This window comes from Heterocephalus glaber, unplaced genomic scaffold (genome assembly GCF_053883595.1).
Source record: "Heterocephalus glaber isolate CG9 unplaced genomic scaffold, H.glaber_assembly_v1.0 deba00001608, whole genome shotgun sequence".
In the NCBI taxonomy this organism is placed as follows: Eukaryota; Metazoa; Chordata; class Mammalia; order Rodentia; family Bathyergidae; genus Heterocephalus; species Heterocephalus glaber.
The window spans coordinates 25,140,911-25,151,799 of NW_028258379.1; the positions used below are offsets into that span (position 1 = coordinate 25,140,911).

Here is a 10,889-nt window from a genome sequence, read left to right on the forward strand (position 1 = left end):
GATTGAAACTGGAGTACTGGGAGTAAAAGTTATCCTAGACTGCATAGTAATTCACATGGACTCAAAAAGGCAGGAGAAATTTCTCACGAAAATTCAGGGAACTGCCATCTTTTGCAAATTTATGATAGCTCAATGGAGCACATCTGGATAGTGTCTTCCAAGAAATAGGCCCAGGTCTTGGTAGGCTTCCTGGATATTTGAAAGTAACATATTCCACTTTTAGTTCTGCTGTTAGTACTTTTACCAAGTAATCTCTAAGGCTATGAGCTTTGAATTTGATACAAAAGAAAATTAGAGTTTTTAGCTCATCCATGCTGTGGTCCAAGCTGCTCTCTTTCCCATTTGGTCATAGTGATTCAGCAGATTCAGTGATGCTTAAAGGGTTTGAGGGAGATGTTCATGCAGTTTGGAAAATCTTGCAAATCTGAGAAGATATTAATAGTAAAGACCTCTAGGATTTTGAAGCAAAATCATGCCTTCTTTAAATTATTACTCTCCTCTTCAGAAACAGAACCTGCACTGTTAATAGATCCTTGGAGAGACAAAACTCTTGACCATTGGGTCCAGAGTAGTCATGCAACCATTATCATCATCTTTTTTCATCAACCAACCATAAAGTCGAGCTTGGGAGGCAGAACCCCTACATCAAGTGGAAATTACATATGTTAGATTGGTTGAAAGCTCAAGTTTATTGTTTGAGCAAGTGTTTACCCTCCCAATGGACTTTATCTTCCTGTTGTTACTTATTGAATTTTTATCTAATTATTACAAATACTATAGTGCAGGGGAATTTTCTAAGTGGATAGATCTTTGGTATATATGTTTATTTATTTTGCTTCAAAATACAAGTTTATCTAAATACAGCTTGGAAGATTGCTTATAAAGGACACTTAGGGAAGAGGTGAAGACTGTTCATCACTGGAAGACACTATAAGAATATTCACACCCATGCGATTTCTCTTCCCAAGATAGTCCTAGCTGATCAATTTCTCAGTGATGAGGTAGATAAGATGGTCTTTTTCACCTTCCACCATGCCCCACCTCCCTGCTTTCTCAATTAATTCAGGATTAGAGAGCTCATGATGCCAGAGACATAAGTTAAAATCGATTCAGCTTATTTGGTAAAGTCAGTACTGAGCACTGCAGCTGCCAAACCCAAGAGAATACTGATATTCAGATAGTATAGCATTCACTTGTGGAATGGAGCAATTTGTATGATAGCAAGTAATAACACTGGACTATTTCTGTTAGGGAAAGGGAAACTATTTATTGTAATAGACAATTGTTCTGTGTGTGGATTTGTCTTTATTGTGACTCTGCTTCTGCATTTGTTCACTTACTTAAGAGAGGAGATGGACACAGTGACTCTCATTTTGATCAGGAAGGTTCCCCACAGACCCTTGTATTACAGGCTTGGTTCCCACCTTTGTACTATTGCAAAGTGGTTGAAACTTTAAGAGGTGAGGCCTACTAGGAAGATTTAGGACTCTGGAGGCATCAAACTAGAGACTCAAACAGTGTGAGTCTCTAGGTCCTTTGTCTTTTGCTGTCTGACCATGAAATCAGTGACTGCTCCACTATGCACTCACAGACATGGTGTGCGGCCTGCCTCACCACAAGGCAAAAAGTAACAATGACCAACCCATCGCAGATTGAATCTGCCAATAAAACTTTCTTCTTTAAAAGTTTATTGTCTCATTTCTTTTCTTTGTAGTAATACAGAACTGACTAACACAGAGACTCACACAGCATTGTCTTTGAACAGTGGATTCATTTATGGAATGAAGATTAATAAAATGGATTCTTGCCAGTCAGGTACATGGTGTTGCTATGTACCACAAGTTTCTGAAAGCAACTGGCCTTTTAATGGAGTATAATGAACTAACATAGCCTCAGTTGTAGAACTGCTTCCATGAAGATCTCATTGGAGTTGAGGATGCTGGCCTTAAGAATTTGATATATGAACTGAATTAGTGGCCAACACATGATATTTTTTCCATTATTGTTAAATGGCATTTGGGGAATTACCTTTAAGCAATCCCAGAAGCCACTGAATATAGAGGCTCCAGACCAAATTAAGATGTTCAAATCATATGGATTACTGAATCAATTTAAAAGAAATAACAATTAAGAGGACAGCAATATAGCAGATTTTACACTGTTGTTAGAAGAGGGTTAAAGGAATCTTCAGAATATTTGTAGGTTCTGACCCTTGACTGTATCAGATTTCCCACCTAATGCCATGGTAATAGGGCAATAGATGAGGCTGCAGAAGGGCCCTAACAGATGGAAGTCGCCTAAAGCCAGCACTGTTCTAGGGGTGCACAGGAACAATTACACCCACACTTGACCGAGCTGTAGCTTTCCAATTACCAGATGAACAAGGATGGGACTTACTTGCTTTTTTTAGAGACAGTGCATACAAGTTCAGGAGGAGTGTCACTAATGTGTGATTGATCTTTACAACCACATACGTCTTTAGTACCTCATATATTTTATGTTATAATGTTTAAAGAGTACTAGGCAACTCATGTATACTTAAATTACGAATGTTAGGCATCTCTTGTTCTTTTTTTCAATCTATTTTCAGCATGCACAATACATACTTATTTTATATATGCTTAATATGTCTCATAGGTTACTGGTTACTTAACACATTTTTGAGTTTTGTCTTGTTTTCTGCAGCAGAGCCGAATGCAGTCGAACAATGTAGTGTATACAAATCATGCCAAGCTATGTACTTTGGAAACCCTGCATGTGGGACTGTGAGAGGCAAACTCTTTTATTATCCAGGAACAACCACAATGCTTAGATTTTCATGTACTTGATTTTGAGGTGTGATGACTTAGGGGCCTTCGTAAACAAAGGAAGATTATCCCCTCCCAAATAGGTCACTGTAATGATTCTTTTGAATTCTAAAATTACCACTGGATAATTTATTTTCTCTGTGCCACTGGACCTATAGTCATAGAAGTTCCCTGCATTAATTGGCATGATTGAGCCTGATTACTTAGGAGAATACAGTTATTTATTCACAGACAATGTGATGTATGTGAGCAACCCACAGGGATTTTCCTGGAGCTGAGTATTTCTGTGAATTTTCTTGGTCAAAAAATAACACAGAAAACTATAATAACCTGGAACAGGTAGAATCACTGAGAGTAAAGATCTCTCAAGAAGAAGTTTGGCTCACATTGCAGGAACTATGGTACAGAACTATAACCAGTCACCATGCTGACATACATCAAAAGTGACATGGATTGGGAAGAGGGTGAAAGGTGTCATAAAGAGAATTATGATTTTGGAATCCATTGTAGAATAGGTCATTGGTAACTTCGATTTTTCTTCCTTGTTTTGTTATACATGAACCTACTTTTCTTTTGATCTCTTTCCATTTTTCTTCAATATTGTGTGTGTGCGTGTGTGTGTTACTGTGGATTGAACCCAGAGCCTTCACACTGAACTACATTCCCAGTCTTTTTTACTTTTAATTTTGAGATAGGATTTTACTAATTTGCTAAGTTGCCTAGGATGGGTTTAAACATGCCATCCTCCTTCCTCAGTCTCCCAGAGTAATGGGATAACAGATGCTTTGGACCATGCCCATTTCCTATAATTTTTTTCTTTTTATTAATCGCAACGAGTTTGTAATTTGGTCCTTAAGACAGAAGTGACTTACTGGCTTTGCCCAAAACATTGTCTCTTCTTTGAAGTTATGGACAAAAACCTCTAAATTGACAAATAATAGTGATGTAAAGGTCATTGCATTTTATGATAAAAAAGACACGGAAAATATAACAAGTATCAGAATCAAAGGCTTCATCTTACAATCATGTGTCTAAAGCTAGTATGACAAAAACAATGTTCTAGTTTTGACTCTGAGTTTTTTGTTTGTTAGAATCAATCTGGCATCATCCTTGCACATTATTCAAAAATTTAATCCAATATACTCTGTGCCACTAAAAATAAATGTGGTGAAGGAGTTCATTTTGTACAGTTTTGAATTAAGGCCTGCCTGAAGACACACATATCTATCTTGGTTCCCCTGGTTTTTCAAATTATTAAAGCTCATGAACCAAAAGACCAATGGATGCAAATAGGAGATATACCATCTGCAACAGATTTGTTATCTGCTTGAGGCAAGTTCTTTCAGTGAGCTATTAAATCATCAAAATTTAGGTCAAGTGATTTCTACTCAAGTAAATTGTTACTTAGAATAAATACATCAGAGCTTTCCAGAGGAAACTGTAGAATAGAACACGAATAATTTTATAAATTCCAACATTCTTAAATCATTTCTAAAATGTGCACTTTTACATTTATGACTCTTCATCCAGGCTATGGGGTAATCCAAAACTGCACTGAGGTACTGAGCATTCTGACAGGGACTATGTCAACATGTCCCGGAGACAGGGGATTTCTATTGACTTCAGTAGTAAAGCATTGCCTATGGACAAAACATTATGCATAGGTGCTGAGTTCAATGGAAGTGGTAAGTCATGAACTAGAAAGTCAACTTCTGTGCCTGCTCACATGTTTTAAAATCATTTAATTAAAATGTATTTAGGTGTTCTTATGTGCCACGCATTGTGTTAAATCCCAATCTTAACAAATCCATGTATCTTCTAATTTAATGAGAGAAGGAAAGTTAACACATCATTATAGAGAGAAATGATCAGTTAAACATGGAATCCTTGGTGCTTTTTGTGGGCAGGTAGGAGTGCAGATAGAACAGCATATCTATCTAGTTTGAGGAATAAAGCCCTTTCTCAATATTGTCAAGCAAAGAGGGAACATGTTTTTAATGTGTTCTTGTGCCATGTATGAGAGTTGCCTTAGCAGGTGTATTTAGGGTTTGAATTGCTAGATTGAACTTTCAGTTTTCATTGTTAGCTTTACCAGATTTGCCCAAGTTGTTCTCTAAAAAGCATTAATTTTATCACCACCAATATATGAAAGTCCGCTTTTACCTAGTTTTGCTATTTCCTACTGCAAAACATTTAAATGTTTATTTATCTACGTGATGGAAATGGAGTCTCATTAATTTGTATTTCCCCAATTCCTGATGTGTTTAAGGTTATTTTTATTTAGTAGCTGTTCGTGATTTTGTTTGTTTTGTATTGGTTCAAGTTCTGTGTATATCCTGCATAATAAGAGTCAGTCTTTTATATTCTGTAAATATATTTTTGTTTTTCTTAATATAAAGCTATAAATTTCCCTCTAATTATTAATTTAGCTGTCTCCATCAACATCTTCAGTATTTTAAAATTAATATAAAGCTCTGAAATTTTCTAAGATGATGATCTTTGATCCGTAAATTAAGAGAATTTTTTTGTTAGAAAGATATCTCTTATTATTTATTTCTAATTTATTTCCACTTAAGACAAAGGTTATGGGCTGGAAAAGAGGAATTGTTTGTTTTTTGTTTTAACTGGGTTTATGGCTTAGTATTTTGGTCAATTGCTTGAGAATAGTGACTTTTGTAAATATTTGTCTACAGAATTCTATAGAATTCAATTAGATTAAGCTACTATTCCCTCATTCTGTTCCTTCTCATTTTTTCTCTTTTTCCTCTGTTCATATTGGGATAATGTATTAAGTAATTGTGTGTGTCAGTTTCTGTCATTCATGTCTTATATTTCAATTCTATGTTATTAACAGGGTAGATTTTAGAATCAGTATATATTTTGGTTGGATATTCCTTGATAATTAAGTTGTGATTCACTGTGACCTCAGAAAGATATTTTGTTTATTAATTTAAACTACTTTTTTATTGATGTAGTTGTATATAGATTTACTTTAATGAATATTTTCTTGTTAATAACATCCTCTTATTGTTAGCCTTTCTTTGTATTTATGCTTAAACTGCATTTCTTGTCAGGAATTCTTTTTCCCTTTCAATTTATTTGGAAGGTACATGGTCTATTTCTAATCTTGTTAGTGGTTTCCTGAAAATTTGCATGCGTATCTCACTTAAAATCTAAAATTAATCAACACTTTCTCATTTTTCTTGAATAAAAAGTACTTCAAACACATTATTGATGATCACCACCTGCCTATTACATATGCTTTTCTGCCAGGGCTAGGAGTTACTGGATACTGCATTTTAAAAGCTTTTCAATATTATGTATAGGATTCAAAATACACTAAAGGAATGATGTAAAACAGATAATTCTCATTAAATCAGCTGTTTATAAGAAAAATAAAGAACAAAAAACAAATATTCCTTAGACATGAGATAAAACAAAATATTACCAAAATTATTCATGTTTGATATTAAAGTCTTTCATAAACATTTTATTTAAAATCAATTAGAATTCCATTTTAATGGAATTGGCCAAGATAATGTTTTAATCATTTGAATTGATATATTATTTGGAAAATCTTTTAAATAATACTATCAGATGCTCTGATATGTTGTAGTTCTTAAGTAATACCTATTTGGAGGAACAAATTTTTAATTATTTAGGGAAAGATTTCTACTTCTTGGCATGCAGCCTTTTCACTGAGGAATATCCAAGACAAGTTTTCCTTTAAAAGCAATTTACATTTTTCCACCTTGAAGTATGATTTCCTTTTTTTGTAGCTACTGGAAATTTTTTCTTAAGATGTTTTTAATCTGATTAAAGAAAAAGCCACTTTTATTCTTAGACCAAAAGTTTCCTATATGGAATATTATAAATCTTTACACAATTGAAGAATTATTTTATTTTTATTAATGTGCAATTAAATAAAATCTTCACCTATTATTGAGCCAATTGAAGCTGTTAGCCACTTTCCTGTTGCCTATATTATATTAATTAATCTACTCAAAATAATTATGTAACTTAACTAATGAGGATAAAATATTTTCACCAATCTATACAAATCTGTAAATTGCCAGTGACTTGACATTTAAAATTATTTTCAGCAGTTTCTGATTTGCAGGTTAGAGATTTGTAGTCCTTCTTACCAAAAGAAAGGAGATATTAAAGTATTATTTGGCCTTTAATCAATGTAATAACACCTGAAAATCACTTATCTCTGAAAATGTGGAACTTTAAGCCCTTTGACTGTTTTCTGTGTGGGGAATGTCATAGTCCTTGCTATGAATCAAAGTTGTCTTTAACCACATGAAAACAATTAAGGGGAGGTCAAGGTATTGATTCAAGCCCCCTGATATACAGGGTCCTTACTGCTAGAAAAAAGACAACAAATGAGTTCCAGATATTTATAGTTAAGTCACTGGAACTCAGAACACATTTAAAAAAATATTTTCAACTCATGTTCCACTTGAGGGTGTGGCATGGATAGGTGAGAAGTAGTTCTACATTTACAAATGGAATGTTTTAAGCACAGTAGGCAACCTTATGAACAAAGTTTTGCTAAGGAACAGATGTAACTTGGAAAGGTGCCAGTTTGGTCATGCTACATGACAAATCTTCCAGGAACATCAATGGAGTGCCATTTGGCTAGTCATGCTTGGGTGAAGAATATTCGAAGGTTCTATACCAAGTCATTGAGGATACTCCATTAAGTCATTTAAGCCTAACTTCCTAGCAAGTGACTTCTAGAATCTCAATTTCAGAGTATCCTTTGGAGATTTAAGGAAAGCTTCTAGCAAAGCTACAAACAGTTCATCTAGGATACCTATTAGTATTCTCCAGACTGACACTCGAACTTGCTGCCTCTTCCTGGAAGCACATGAAAGAAACTCAGATCCAAGAATGCTGTGTTCCCTTCACCAAAGCTACCCTGAGTTACAGAGATGTGGACTTATATTAAGAGCCCAGCTATACAGTGCCTTTGATTGAGTTACTTAACCTCTGTACTTTTTGCAACTCCATTCCTGGCCTGCTATGCGGGCAAGTTTTAAAAATATATTTATGTGTATGACTCCATCTCTGTGTGTTCCTATTAGACACAGTGGGTGGAGCTGAGGAGCAAGCTTTCTAAAAAAATATCGAGCGAACCATAGATAAATGACTGTTTTCCTTTTAAATTCAAGTGCAAAAACTGCACCTTTAATTATCATTCCTTTCTTTTTTTTTTTACTTTCAACATTTTATTTATTTCAGAACTGATTTTATTATAGCCAAAACAGTGGCATTAACTGTACATAATAAACTGTTATGTATATATTTTTAAGTTGTAGGGAATAAAGTTTATTTTGGTAGATAGCATTAAAATTAAAATTGCACATATTAGTAATATAACTCAGCATCCTTTATTCAGTATAAGCATAACACATGTTCTTGCTTTTCTGTGTTGTCATCATATCTAAATTATTTTATAAAATGGATATGCTGAAACTTAACTGTACTGTTTTGGCTCATGCTCAGATTCACAACAAAACTCTTGATAAGTTTCTCCAACCCCTGGGTCCATCTCATCATCAGTTTCATCCAACTATGTATTACTGGGCCCTGATCCATTCCACTTTCTTCATAATCTGGGAAATGCGTCCCTTGATATTTCAAATAACCCTTGATATTTCTCTTGGTAATGTGGATCAGTTGCACTGAAAGGAGCAGCATCAGATGTATAAAATGTTGGTTCATTCATAAAGTAGCTAGCATCATTTCCAGGTGTGGCTCCTCTGTGGATTGAAATTGCAATTCATGCAGAAAAACTCGAAGAACATATCCCAGCAAGAGTACAACTGCATGAAATATTTTTCCAGTCACTTCATCCCCTAGTGCAGCTTTATCTTTAACTTTATATTCAGTCCCACATCTTTGAAGTAGCACTTGGCAGAAGCTGCCACTCTTGCGGGCTTATTGTCAGATGATTGAACAGCTCATTACACAGGCAAGCTCCCGGGTAAGAGAAATTTGGGGTAAATGCGGCTTGCTGGTAGATGAGTTACGCAGATTCTTTTAAAGCTTCATTTGTGGTAACCCAGCCAGTCAGGGTCTTCCCAAACTGTTCAATTTCAGTTTCATATTTGCCAGTTTGCTTTGTGAGATGATTCGAAAGCTCCTGAACATAGTCTGACAAAGTGAGAACACCCTCAGAATCATCCTCATGAGATTCTGTACAAGCAGAATAACTAGGAGAAAATTCAAGGTCAATGGCTGACAGCTTAGACATTAACATAGGGCCCACAATCATCTGGCACTTACCTATTGCTGACTGGCCTTCTACTGGAGGATTTTGGCCTCTTGTGTTCCAAGGGAAAGCCCGACCTACCCAGTAGTTCTGCAGAGAGACTTGGGAGACTGAAGGTGGATGCCCAGAAGCTGCAAAACACAGGGGAAGGGGCATTGAGCTGCCCGAAGAGGTCACCTATGGGCAGGTGTACTCCACCCAACTCCTGCAGAGCCCTAGGCACTATGGGCCGGAAGAACCTCTTTCAACTGCTCCGTTAGCTGTGGGACAGGGGAGTCTTAATTATCATGCTTGACACTATGATTATATGTTCCAAGATGCAGCCTCAAGTGCTCTGTCAAGACAATGTTACTTTGCAGTAATTGAGTTAGTCTCATTTATTGTCTTGTTTTCCAAAGTTGTCAGACAAGAAACTGAATGATTTCTTTCAGTGTAAGGAAAATTAAGATAAAAATTCTAAAAGATAATACCTACACATTTATATCTGTGCCACACTTGTCCTGTTACGTTCCTGGTGAAATGACTGCAGTGCTTTTTTGTTTATAATCTTTCTGTGAAGAATAGCACAGATTTAGGATAGCTATGAAAATGCCATGGTACTAATTTGTAAATAACTTAATATATGTAATAATTGTCATATATGTGTACTATTGAAACCTCCCGCCAAAAGCCACATAAAATAAAAAATAAACATTATTCATATTCTCAACAGCCAGAGGTAATTTCCTCATTTTCATATCTATGTGTGTATTTTTTCAAAAAGTAAAGCTGACACAATATATTTAAACATGTTTGCATCCTATTTGAGCTATTTATAAAATATACATTTCAAACAAGAGATTCCACTTTAGTGATGTCCCACATTTATTTAATCAGCGGACCAGTGGGACATATTTAGATGATTTCTTTCAGGGATTATATACAAGACAGTGTGCACACATTTTGCTGGTACTCATACATTTCAAATAATTACAATACTGGGCAAGTGAATGTGTGTATTTTAAAGCCTCTTTCATATTATCAAAATCTTTCAACAAATGTTGCACTAAATTACCTATTTACCTGCAGTGAATAGAAACCCCAATTCTACTGTATCTTCAACAACACACTGTTAATTTAATAAGGTAAGAGATGCTGCTGATGTCTCCTTGGTAAAATCATAAAACAGACCTCAACCAGATGTTGAAATAACACCTGGCTATTAACAACAGTTAAGCAAACTGAAGCAGCGTCTTTAAACTCAATCCTGAAACCTCTTCCTCAACATTTGAAAAGCTTTAGGCAACAGAAGAGAAAGAATGCATTAATTTGAACCTAGGGGTCCATATGCTGTCTGCAAATCAAGCCCATTAGCTTTGCTTACCTTATGGTTTGGCTATCATGTGGAAACCATCTTGACTGCCAAGGAGAGATAAAAATATACATTAAAAATACATTGTGCCTTATCTCAACGAAGCAGGTGAAGGGGCTTTCATTCTCTGAGCAGACTGATTGCACCTTTCTGTCACATGTGTTTAACGGGGACTCTACACCAACGCTAGCAATATGCAATCTGAGCTCTTGTGTCATGTCTGCCATCTGCTTGGGCTAAATGGCACTGGCCTAGCCCTTGCTTCTTCCCTGCCCCTGAAACTTGACTATTAGATTTTAATTACATGGCTATATGATTAAATCAAAGAGATGGAAAGGTTAAAGCTAATGTCCCCAGAGGTGAAGCAGGCTCAAAGGCTTTGGAAACAGCTGGCACTGAGGAAGCAAGCTCCCTCCTGGCATGTCAGAGAAGGAGGGAGGGAGAGAGG

The 10,889-nt window shown here is 35.7% G+C and overlaps 1 pseudogene; it reads right to left on the reverse strand.

Annotated features, from left to right (window-relative positions):
• Window positions 1–8,540: 8,540 nt before the first annotated feature.
• On the reverse strand, window positions 8,541–9,111 carry LOC101714093 (polyadenylate-binding protein-interacting protein 1 pseudogene; annotated as a pseudogene).
• Window positions 9,112–10,889: the final 1,778 nt, after the last annotated feature.